The following is an 11,781-nucleotide window of genomic DNA, read 5'->3' on the forward strand; positions in this document are numbered from 1 at the left end:
AGGGTTGATAGATTAGTTTGATGCTATGATTATGTTGGAATGTAACCTGTAATAATTAACCTAGCTTGTCCTGTCTTAACAAAAGTAGTAGAACAAAGTGCTAAGATCTTTTGAACTGATTGACCAGCTGCAGAGGAAGCAATCAAAGTTGTTCTGTTTACACAACGTCATAAAAGACCCCCTGCTATGCTTTGACCAGAGGCCAGGGGTTTTCAACCCCATCCTGTCCACTCTCACCTCCACTCTCACCCCCACCCTGTTTCTCTCAATAAAAATGCGCTTGCAAGAGGCCTGAATCAGACCTCATTCGATCATCGCTGTATGCACAGCGACGAATGACTCTCCACTTGCAAGTGTTTAAAAGGGCATACTGTCTCCCGTGGGGTTCTTGCAAAATAAGTTGCCATTTTGGTGCCGTGACCCGGATCCCTCACATACCTGCTGCTGGTGGACGGAGGACGACGTGCTGCATTGTCGACAAGCCTCCATTAGGAGGACCTGTAAAAGAAAGACCTGGGAAGAAAATTCTTGGCTGGGCAAGCATCTTAGGTCTGCCTTCGTCTGACAGCAGTGGATTGACGGGATCCGGAAGTGCAACAAACTAGGGGACAAGTAAGTAAAAGCCCTAAAGTTAAAAGTGCACGAGATACGGCTTTGGTTTGTCCGAGCCATGAGATACGGCTTTGGTTTGTCCGAGCCATGAGATACGGCTTTGGTTTGTCCGAGCTATGAGATACGGCTTTGTTTTTTCCGAGCCAAGAAACAGCTTGGGTCCAAGACCCAGTGGAAGGAACAGGTTAAGAAAAACAGAGCTTATTTTTCTTCATTGAAGAAGGGCGTAGATTCTTTTTTGTCCGTTTTTCCAAGCTGTTTGCCTGAAAGTTGTACTGTTGAGAGTGTGACTGGTAGGATAAATTGACAAAAAGCAGTTCTGGCATTGATCCACGGCAATAACACAGGCTAGTAGTTTGTTGAAAGGTCAATTTAAACCTGCATTGAGGATCCTCAAAGAAAAATAAACTTGAAAAAAAATTGGAAAAATTAAAACTACTAAAATTAAGATGAGAAATAAAAATGGTAAATCTCTAGCTCTTGAAGGAGATGAGAAGTACATGGCGAGTAGATTTCTTAATCGTATGCAATACATGCCGAAGTGGAAGAAAAAGTATGGAGCACAAGGAAAGTTGAAAGTTGAAATGTGGAACGTAGTGGTAGACATTTTGGAGGAGAGTGTGGCTAGGAAGCCAAAGGGATTGGGAAAGGAAAGAAAAGAGAGAGGTGCATTGTGCTAGAGTGTGGTTGAAAGCTTCACAAGAGAGAAGAGAACAAATTCAAAAGACAAAAAATAGAAAGATAAAAGGTGATGAGGCCACCATTCAATTAAGATTTGAAAAAGAATTCAGGTTGCACAGTGGCATCCCATTCAATGATGCAGCTGAGAGTGCTTATCAGCAAAATCTTAAAAATGCGCTCCTCACTGGTTTCCCCCTTGAATGAGGCAACTGGGTGAGGAAACACTTGGTGGAAGTGGACACTGCTTGTGTTACAACAACCATGCAGTGGGCCAGAGACGCTGACAAAGTGATTGAGAAAGGCAAAAGTTCTGATGTATTTCATCTAGATCAGGGGTCACCAACTCCGGTCCTCAAGGGCGCCAATCCAGCCTGTTTTAGGTGCAGCCCTGCAACAACACACCTGATTCAAATGATCAGCTCATCAGCAAGCTCTATTAAGGCTGATAGCGATCCTGATTATTTGAATCAGGTGTGTTGCAGGGGGGATACATCTAAAACAGGCTGGATTGGCGCCCTTGAGGACCGGAGTTGGTGACCCCTGATCTAGATGATGATGATAATGATCTAAATGAAGATACAACAGTCTTCTTCCAAAGTTCCCAAAGGGGCAGAGGAAGAGGTAGAGGCCAACAAGGCCGCAGGCCGCCATTCAATTCAAACTCCACATCAAATTTGGACTGTTGGAACTGTGGGAAACGGGGACACTTGGCAAGAGTGTGTCGTCATGTAAAACAAAACCAATCAAAGGGTGGAGGAGGAGGCAGAGAAAAAGTCAAATTTTCAGCATGACAAGCTTCCTCCCGTTTGACCGCTCATGCTCATACAGAGAAAGAAATAATAGATGTCCATACAGCAAAACATGTCATTGTCAGATTATTAGAAATTTTTTTAGATTATTAGAGCTCCTGTCCATACAAGAAGTATGACAATGCTGTTTGTATGCCCAATGACAAATGACCAGAGATCAAATTAAGTGTGCACACTAAAGTTAAAATTTGCAAATCAAGTGGTAAAGAAATACAACTTGCTTCTAAAAGATAAATAAAGAATTAGAATGTGCTGTCCTCGCGTGTGTGGGCAGGAACCAGCTCATGATCGACTGCAGGAAATGGCCAGCCTGTGACGAATCATTGGTGCCGGGACCTACCTTTCGCGCGCGAGAGCTGTGCATGTGTGTGCGTATGTGTTAAAATAATGAAATTGGCTAAACTTGTGTGCAAAGAAATTTGCTAGATTTGGTCTATTCAATTTGCACCGCAAAACAGAAACAATTTTGAAAAAATAAAAGAGAGGAATAGAGAGAAATCTGTTTGCGGGCAGAAACTGATCCACACTAGTGCATGTTAGTGTCAAGCCCTCATGAGAAATTCGAAAAAAAACGACAGAACATGCTTTCAGGAATTGGAAGAACCAAAATTGTGAATTTAAGACATTGCAATGCTACATTTAATAGGAATAATTGATTGGTTGTGTTATAAGATTATACAAGCTTCTATATGTGAGTTAGATCCGAGAGATTGAGTTCTTTAAATTTAAGAACAAAGAAAACATTCTGATTAATTTGCCAGCAGTTTTCTTGTGTTGAGTTTTTTTTGGATTGGTGGATTGTTCTATCAGGAACCTTGAGTTGAAAATGGTATATGAATGTTGTGAGGAGAGCTTGGATAAATTGGGACCAATGTGATAGAAGGACTCCTTTTTGGAGACTGTGTGTGAGATGCAAATGAGCATTGAGGAATGATTGCCTGAATGAAAGGAAAATACAGGTTGAATGGTTGAAGTTGTTGGAGATTACTATGGAAAATTAGTAGAGCGACTTTGAAGAAAGAGTGATTTTGAGTAAGTTGAATGCTAAGAGAAAAAAAAATTGCTTTTGGACTGATAGTTAACTAGAGAAAAAACTGGAGAACCAGTAACACATGCAGAAGATGTGTGAACTGGGAAATTGAGAAGCGTTTTGGAAAGAAAGTCAAATTAAATGATGATAGAATCATATGTAGTAAAGAACACATCTTCCAAAAAAGTTTGACAAAGTGTGAGGCATGGGTGTTACCAAGCCTCAGAAGGAGGGAGAGAGTAGGACAGATAGTGAAAGATAGTAATAATACAACACTTTACGACATATGGATTCTCTAATACATTTGGCATCATACCATTAAGTTAAAATTTTCTCAAGCTTTTCAAACTTTTGCTTGAAGCAATCGGAAGATGATTGAAAAGTGACTAAATAAGCTATGAGGAAGTGGTGTAGCTGTTAAGGGCACGCGTTTATGCGCTTCCCTGGCCAATCAACACTTGTTTGAATGAAAAGGAGGAGGGGGAATTGGCTGGGCTTCCTGAAAAACTGTGGACAAAGGGCCCATCTGATGTCGGACTTTTAACGTCCATTACTCCAGTACAAATCCAACCAAGATCAGAGAATCTCCTTTAAAACAGGAGGCAATAAATGGGATAGCCCCTGTCATAAATGGTCTTTGGTTAGGAGGAATCATGAGGAAGTGCTCAAACTCTTCCCGCAAACACTCCTATCTGCCCAGTTCAAAAGGGCAATAAAATTGACTACAAGAGTTGCAAAGAACAGACGAAGAACAGACCTTGGTAGATAGTATGATCAGAGCACTCAAACTGAAAGATGTGTCAAATCCAAATTTACTGCCGCCTGATCTTTCTTCCTCACAGGTCAACAACCGCTCCAAGCCAGGAGACTGGGACGACATAAAGGTCGTCAAAAAGGACAACCTGGGCCAGCCATGGTGGGAGGGGCCATTCCAAGTCTTGCTGACTACCCCCACTGCACTGAACATTGCTGGAAGGCCCAGCGAAGTTTCAGGTCAACCACTGGACGTTACGAAGAGTGCTGTACCCCATTTTCGGAGTGGGGGGAAGTCTGACTACACAGGGGCCTCGTCGTTTAGGGCGGGGCGTCTCAATGTTGGTGAAGAATGGAATCCATAAGATCCCCACTCTGACTAGGCAATGGGAAATATCGGTGTCTCTGCCAACCTAGTAGCAATGGGGCTCCACATGCCAGGTGGATCCTCTGCTGCGTTGTGGTTGAAGCGTGCTATGGGCTCATCTGAATAAACCAAGTGACAATGTCGACCGAGGTAAAAGATGGTCACATGATGAGAACTTTGAGGACTGTTTATGGGACCCCAGAAACCCACACGAAACCAACACTTGGTACCGGTGTGTGACGTTCACTGTGAGATCCCACACACAGGAGGGATGCTGTGTGTTCCAAACTCCCCCCCTTCCTCCACGCAAGTTCACCTGGAGGCCAGAACAATGACTGTCGCTGAAGCAAAATGCATGGCCTCTGTAGGAGGGGTTGTTGGATTTTAACACCGTGCTGTCACAGTCAGTGATGCTACCCCTACCGCCCTGGACTCACAGAAAATAACCTGTGATCGAACTCTTTTGGATTAATCTCAATGTGACTGTTATTTATTCTGTTATTTATTCATCGCTCATTTTATTTTATTTATTATTTATTATTTATGGTTTGTGCCTTCTTGTTTTTGTTTTGTGTCGCCTACTTGTATGTCTCGTCACCGTGGGATGGAGGAAACGGAATTTCGGTTTCTTTGTGTGTCTTGACATATGAAGGGATTGACAATAAAGCTGACTTTGACTTTGACTTGACTTTGAAGGACGACAGATGCCACAATTGGCCTAAACAAAAAGGCTACCTGGAATGGACTACACGTGTTTCATCCAAGAAAATGAAACCCACAAATGCATTAACGACTGCTCTCCAGGAGGAAACTGGATGGGAGCTTTGGACATCACCGCTGAGTGCCAGGATGGGAGAGTCATTTCAAGGCGTAAGGGCTCTCCTACCAACATGGCTGCACCATCGGACGGGACCTACTTCATTCAGAATGGCTCGTGGCTTTGTGGTCACAAGAGTTGTCCGATGCTGCCCGCCAATTGGACACGGGTGTGTGCACCAGTGTGGGGGACCGACCACACCTACAGGATACAACATCATCAGCTGACGACAGCACACAACTCTTCTGGACGTCGACGCAGGGCTGTTGCAGCCTTTGAATCACATTACCCCGTCTGGGGTGCGAATGTCCCTGACAGCCACAAAGTGTGGTCCGTCGGAGACAAAGTCGCTCATGCGCTTTTTCCTTGGATCGGAGTTGGAAAACAATCACTCATCATCGAGACACTGAACTATCGTTTCCAATCTTTTCTGAGTCTCTCTCGCTGCAAGTCAATGATGGACAAAACAGAGAGATTCAGGCTATTGAACTAATGGTCTTAGAAAACAGGATAGTTCTGGACTTGATGACTGCAGAGCAAGGTGGCGTGAGCCACATCATTGGGACTTCCTGTTGCACATACATTCCAGGAGTTAATGACACTCGCGTCAACGACGCCGTGAACTCACTGAAGAACTTGCAGCAGGCCATGTCAAAAGACAAAGTCCCTCATGAAGGGGATTTCTTTTCATGACTATTCTCCAGGGCCTGGTGGCAACTGCTGTTGAAACTTGTGACTCCTATGCTTGTTGTGCTGGTATTGTTGTGCTCGTTTGCAACCGTGTTATCTCATGTTTGAAGTCAGCTGTATCAAGATCTGTGACTTCTACCGTAGCTGAAGTGCGAATGCAACATCTCAGGTATGTTGAATGTGATGATTTTAATGCGCTACAGACAGAAGATTGCGATAATGCTGATTAGCTGAACGTTTTTCACAGAAACGTGATAATCTGACCGTCGGAAATGCCTCGCAAGTGATGACTACGTTGATTCAAGAGTTTTTATTCGCCATGTTTGAGCGTGCCAAACAAGGAATTTGACTTCGGTACATCACAGCCTCTGTTCAACATTTAGGTGACTAACAACACTCAGGACATGTGAAAAATGACAAATATTCTCAAACATCCCCTGATCTTAAACTCCCAGGAGGGCAAGGAAAAACTCAAAACTCCAGCTTGGGGAAATGAGAAACCTTGAGAAGAGACCACAGATGGGAGAGTCCCTCTTCCAGGATGACCAGGCTGCAATGGATGCAGAGAGGACACAAAGTACAAACAGTGTAGACAATTCAAAAAAGGTGTAGAGAGCAGGATGTTATTGCACAGCGATGACTCTGAGACTCTAAGAGTGGTGTGAGTTCATCAGAGCAACAGCCTGGGGGAAGAAGCTGTCTCTGTGTCTGCTGGTTTTGGCGTACAGAGCTCTATAACGCCGTCCGGAGGGGAGTAGTTAAAACAGACTGCAACCTGGGTGAGAAGGGTCTGTAGAGATGTTACTTGCACGTTTCCTGGTCCTGGACAGGTACAAGTCTTGGATAGATGGGAGGTTGATTCCAATCATCTTTTCTGCAGTCCTGATTGTCCATTGCAGTCTGTGCTTGTCTTGTTTGGAGGCCGATCCAAACCAGACAGTGATGGAGGTGCAGAGGACAGACTGAATGATGGCAGTGTAGAAGGTCTTCAGCAGCTCCCGCGGCAGGTTGAACTTCTTGAGCTGTCTCAGGAAGTACAGCTGGGCCTTCTTCCGGACAGAGTATATGTGGCCGGTCCATCTCAGGTCCTGAGAGATTGTGGTTCCCAGGAACTTGAAGGTGTCTGTGGAGAGAATAGTATTACTGTGGATAGTGAGGGGTTAAATTGGTGAAGGGTCTCGCCTGAAGTCCACTGTCATCTCCACGGTCTTGAGCGGGTTCAGCTCCAGGTGGTTTTGGCTGCACCAGTGGACCAGCCGCTCCACCTCCTGTCTGTACGCAGTCTCATCACCGTCCTGGATCAGTCCGATGAGAGTTGTGTCGTCTGCATACTCCAGGAGCTTAGATCCCCCCCCCCCCCCCGGAAGAGAAGCGAACGCGCAGCGTTTGACGTCCCCTTAGCACCCCCCCCTGGAAGAGAAACGAACGCGCAGCATTTGACGTCCCATTAGCACCCCCCGCCCCCGAGAAGAGAAGCGAACGCGCAGCGTTTGACGTCCCATTCCAACCCCCACTGCAGTGAAAAATTGCGGAAAGGCCCAGCTGGATTCACCTCAGCCACTGCAAGTTGCAGAGAGTGCTGGACCCCTAATTTCGGAGTGGTGGGAAAGTCTGCTACAAAGGGGCTTCATCATTTAGGGTGGGGCGTCTCAATGTTGGTGAAGAATTCAACGATCCCCTCTCTGACAGGCGAGGGGATGTCCCGGTGTCTCTGCCATCCTAGTAGTGATGGGCTCCACATGCCAGGTGGATCCTCTGCTGCGTTGTGGTTGGAGCGTGCTTTGGTCTATGGCACATGTGTCAAACTCAAGGCCCGGGGGCCAGATATGGCCCATCACACCATTTTATGTGGCCCGTGAAGACAAATTGTGCATCAAATTTGTGTGTCATTACTAGAATTGCAAATTGTCTTCACTTTTAATATCTTTTTTTTTTAATATTTGACCAGTTTTTACTTGTCTGATTTGAAAATGAGTTATTTGTCAGTTTGTTTTGTAGCTTTTACTGTATATAATATGAGGTGCTCATATTGGGTTGACAGTCATAATGGCCCTCCGAAAGAAGCTATGACTACGATGCGGCCCGCAAAAAAAATGAGTTTGACACCCCTGGTATGGGCTCATCTGAATGGACCGATTGACAATGTCGACCGAGGTATAAGATGGTCACATGATGAGGACTTTGAGGACTGGTCATGGGACCCCGGAAACCCATACGAAACCAACGCTTGGTACCGGTATGTAAAGTTCACTGTGAGATCCCACACACAGGAGGGATGCGATGTGTGTTCCAAACTCCCTCCTTCCGCCACACAGGTTCACCTGGAGGCCAGAGCAATGAATGTCACTGAAGCGAACTGTATGGCTTCTATGGGGGGAGTTGGATATCAACACCGTGCTGTCACAGTCAGTGATGCCAACCCTTTCCGCCCTGGACTTGCAGACGGTACCTGTGATCAGCTTTTCTGGACAAATCTCAATGTGACTGTTAAAGGACGAACATTGCTGCAAGTGGCCTATACAGAGAGGCCACCTGGAGTGAACTACACGTGTTACATCCAAGGGAACGAAACCCACAAATGCATTAACGACGACTGCTCTCCAGGAGGAAACTGGATGGGAGCTTTGGATATCACCGCTGAGTGTCAAGATAAGAGAGCCATTTCAAGTGGTGAGGGCTCTCCTACCAACATGGCTGCACCATCAAACGGAACCTACTTCATACAGAATGGCTGGTGGCTTTATCCGATGCTGCCCGCCAACTGGACAGGAGTGTGTGCACCGGTGTGGGTGACAGACCACACCTACAGGATACAACAACATCAGCTGTCAGCAGCACACAAATCTCCTGAACGTCAACGCAGGGCTGTTACGACGTTTGAACCTCATGACCCTGTCTGGGATACGAATGTCCCAGACGGCCACAAAATATGGTCCGCCGGAGACAAAGTTGTTCATGCGCTTTTTCCTTGGATCGGAGTTGGAAAACAATCACTCTTCATCGAGACACTGAACTATCGTTTTCAATCTTTTGTGAATCTCTCGCTGCAGGTCAATGATGGACAAAATAGAGAGATTCAGGCTATCAGACTAATGTTCTTACAAAACAGGATGGTTCTGGACTTGATGACTGCAGCACAAGGTGGTGTGTGCCACATTATTGCACATACGTACATACCAGGAGAAAATGACACAAAGATCAACGACGCCATGACCTCACTGAAGAACTTACAGCAGGCCATGTCAATGGGATTTCTTTTCATGGCTATTCTCTGGCAACTGGTGGCAACTGCTGTTGAAATTTGTGACTCCTGCCCTTGTTGTACTGGTGTTGTTGTGCTTATTTGCGACCTGTGTTGTGCCGTGTTTGAAGTCTGCTGTATCAAGATCTGTGACTTCTACCATAGCACAAGTGCAAATACAACATGCCAGACATGTCAAATGTGATGACTATAACACGCTGTGGAAAGAAGATTGCGACGATGCTGTTTAGCCGTACATGTTTGACAGAAACTTAATAATTTCACCGTCGAAAATGCCTCGCAAGTGATGGATACAATGATGTACTGTTTCTGTCTGCTGTTTTGTTTATTTTTCATTCTTCCTTATATTTTCTTGCTTATGTTTGATTGATTGGGTTGACATAATCATGTGATAAACAGGAGGGATATGTTAGGGTTGACGAATCATCTTGATCATATGATTATGTTGAAATGTAGACTAGAATTATTAACTTTGTTTAAACCTTTCTGCTTTCCTTGACTCTGGAAAGTTTAACCATTCAGTTGTTGAAACTTTCCAAATGGTGTGGGAACATTCTTCCTTAGTTAGTCATCTAAAATGCTCCACTAGTTTCTGTTTTTCACAACCTTGTAAAACAATGAGCTGGGACCCTCCGCACTGATTAACCAGTTGCTGAGGTGACCACCAAACATGTCCACTGTCACCCCCCACCCTGCTTGTTCTCAATAATTATGCTCTTGCAAGAGACCAAAGGCAGACTTTGTTCGAACATCACTGTAGACCAGCTCAGTGACCTAGTGGTAGAGTGTCCGCCCTGAGACTGGAAGGTTGTGGGTTCAAACCCCGGCCGGGGCATACCAAAGACTATAAAAAGGGGACCCATTGCCTCCCTGCTTGGCACTCAGCATTAAGGGTTGGAATTGGGGGGTTAGATCACCAAATGATTCCCGAGCGCGGCACCGCTGCTGCTCACTGCTCCCCTCTCCCCCAGGGGATGGATTAAAATCACACGGGGATGGGTTAAATGCAGAGGACAAATTTCACCACACCCAGATGTGTGTGTGACGATCATTGGGACTTTGATTTATGTACAGTGACGAACAATTTCTCCACTTGTAAGTGCTCAAAGGGCATACTGTCTCCCGTGTGGTTCTTGCAAATAAGTTAGAGTGAGCACAACTCTAACAACAGCTGGTAGTGTCAATTTATAGTGAGGTTCTTTAGTGGGTTGTATGTTAAACGTTTTGACTCAATGGTAGGAGATTGCCTGATACCACAATAATGCTGTATTTTTTACTAACCTAAATAATGGAGCTAATAATTATTCCAATAAACAAATCATCCCAAATTGCCAGTATATGTTTCCACTATTAATAGACAAAGTATTGTAAAGACAAAGTATTGTTATTAAAAAAAAATATTTAAAGAAACAACAAAATAAAAACATTTTGCTTTTATTGATAGAGATAGAGTCTCAGAGTCATTACTGTGCAATAACATCCTGCTCTCCACACCTTTTTTGAATTTGTCTACACTGTTTGTACTTTGTGTCCTCTCTGCATCCATTGCAGCCTGGTCATCCTGGATAAGGGACCTTCCCATCTGTGGTCTCTTCTCAAGGTTTCTCAGTTCCCCTAGCTGGAGTTTTGAGTTCTTCCTTGCCCTCTTGGGAGTTTAAGATCAGGGGATGTTTGAGAATATTTGCCATTTTTCACATGTCCTGAGTGTTGTTAGTTACCTAAATGTTGAACAGAGGCTGTGATTTACCGAAGTCAAATTCCTTGTTTGGCACGCTCAAACATGGCGAATAAAAAACTCTTGAATCTTGAATCTTACCTAAGTACAATTCTTTCAAAGTAAAAAATGAACACCTCAATATTACAGTACAGTTAGTTTTTAATCTTGATGTGAATTGAAGGAGCAAACACTAATAAACAAAAGATGAAAACATCCTGACTCATATTTATTGAGGCACAATATTACATTACAGTTATTAATACTATTGCAGTCGATAGTACTGTTATTTTCTGTATTATGATGTGAATGACACATATACAGAAAACACATGTGCATCCCAACTCTAATTTAATGGGGTTTAGTGTAGTTTGTCTAATTGGAGCTGCCGGAGAATGACATCATTAACAGTCGCAGGCCTCTCCAGCCGATCTGACACCCCAGTAGGTGATCCCTACACCAGTACGGTGGGTGACGCCATCTTTGTTTACATTGAAAAATGCGCCAATCGTTCGAACTAGTTCCTTTTTCATGGTAGAATTAATCAAAAGCTACAGGCATATTTTGCGTGGAAACTTTATGTGAGCAAGGTGGTAGCCTTTCACAATATTTAAAAAGATTGTATTTCCCCAATATTTGAACATAAAGTCACAATACAAAAAATACCTTATTTGGTGGTCAAGGTAATGGTGTTTCGAGTAGAGACGGGCTTTCTGCTGTCATCTAACATGACCTCAACATGCTCATTGTCTGAGGGTTAGGGTTGTGATTGAAAGAGAACACATATGCAAAAGGGATTGCAAAAACAATGACATAAAGGAAGAGAAGAAAACACATTTCAGTGGAAGGAAGTTAACTAACGCATTATTGATTATGAGTTCATATGTACATTTTATCTGCACACACACATACATGTATGTTTGACAGGATACACAGCACTTTCTGTTTGAGCAAGCAGGGTGTGTGTGTGCATGTATGGGGGGGGTGCGTGCATGTGTGTTTTTGAGTACTGACACCCTCTTCACTGAGATGACCCAGGGGACAGC

At 44.3% G+C, this 11,781-nt stretch overlaps 1 long non-coding RNA gene across 1 annotated transcript; it reads left to right on the top strand.

The window, feature by feature from the left end:
* Nucleotides 1–5,692: 5,692 nt before the first annotated feature.
* LOC119132896 lies at nucleotides 5,693–9,390 on the top strand. The gene is made up of 3 exons (XR_005099981.1): nucleotides 5,693–5,732; nucleotides 6,515–6,516; nucleotides 8,996–9,390. It is a non-coding gene; the product is annotated as an uncharacterized LOC119132896 (long non-coding RNA).
* The last annotated feature ends 2,391 nt before the right edge of the window (nucleotides 9,391–11,781 follow it).

Source organism: Syngnathus acus, chromosome 13, assembly GCF_901709675.1.
Source record: "Syngnathus acus chromosome 13, fSynAcu1.2, whole genome shotgun sequence".
Lineage (NCBI taxonomy): Eukaryota > Metazoa > Chordata > Actinopteri > Syngnathiformes > Syngnathidae > Syngnathus > Syngnathus acus.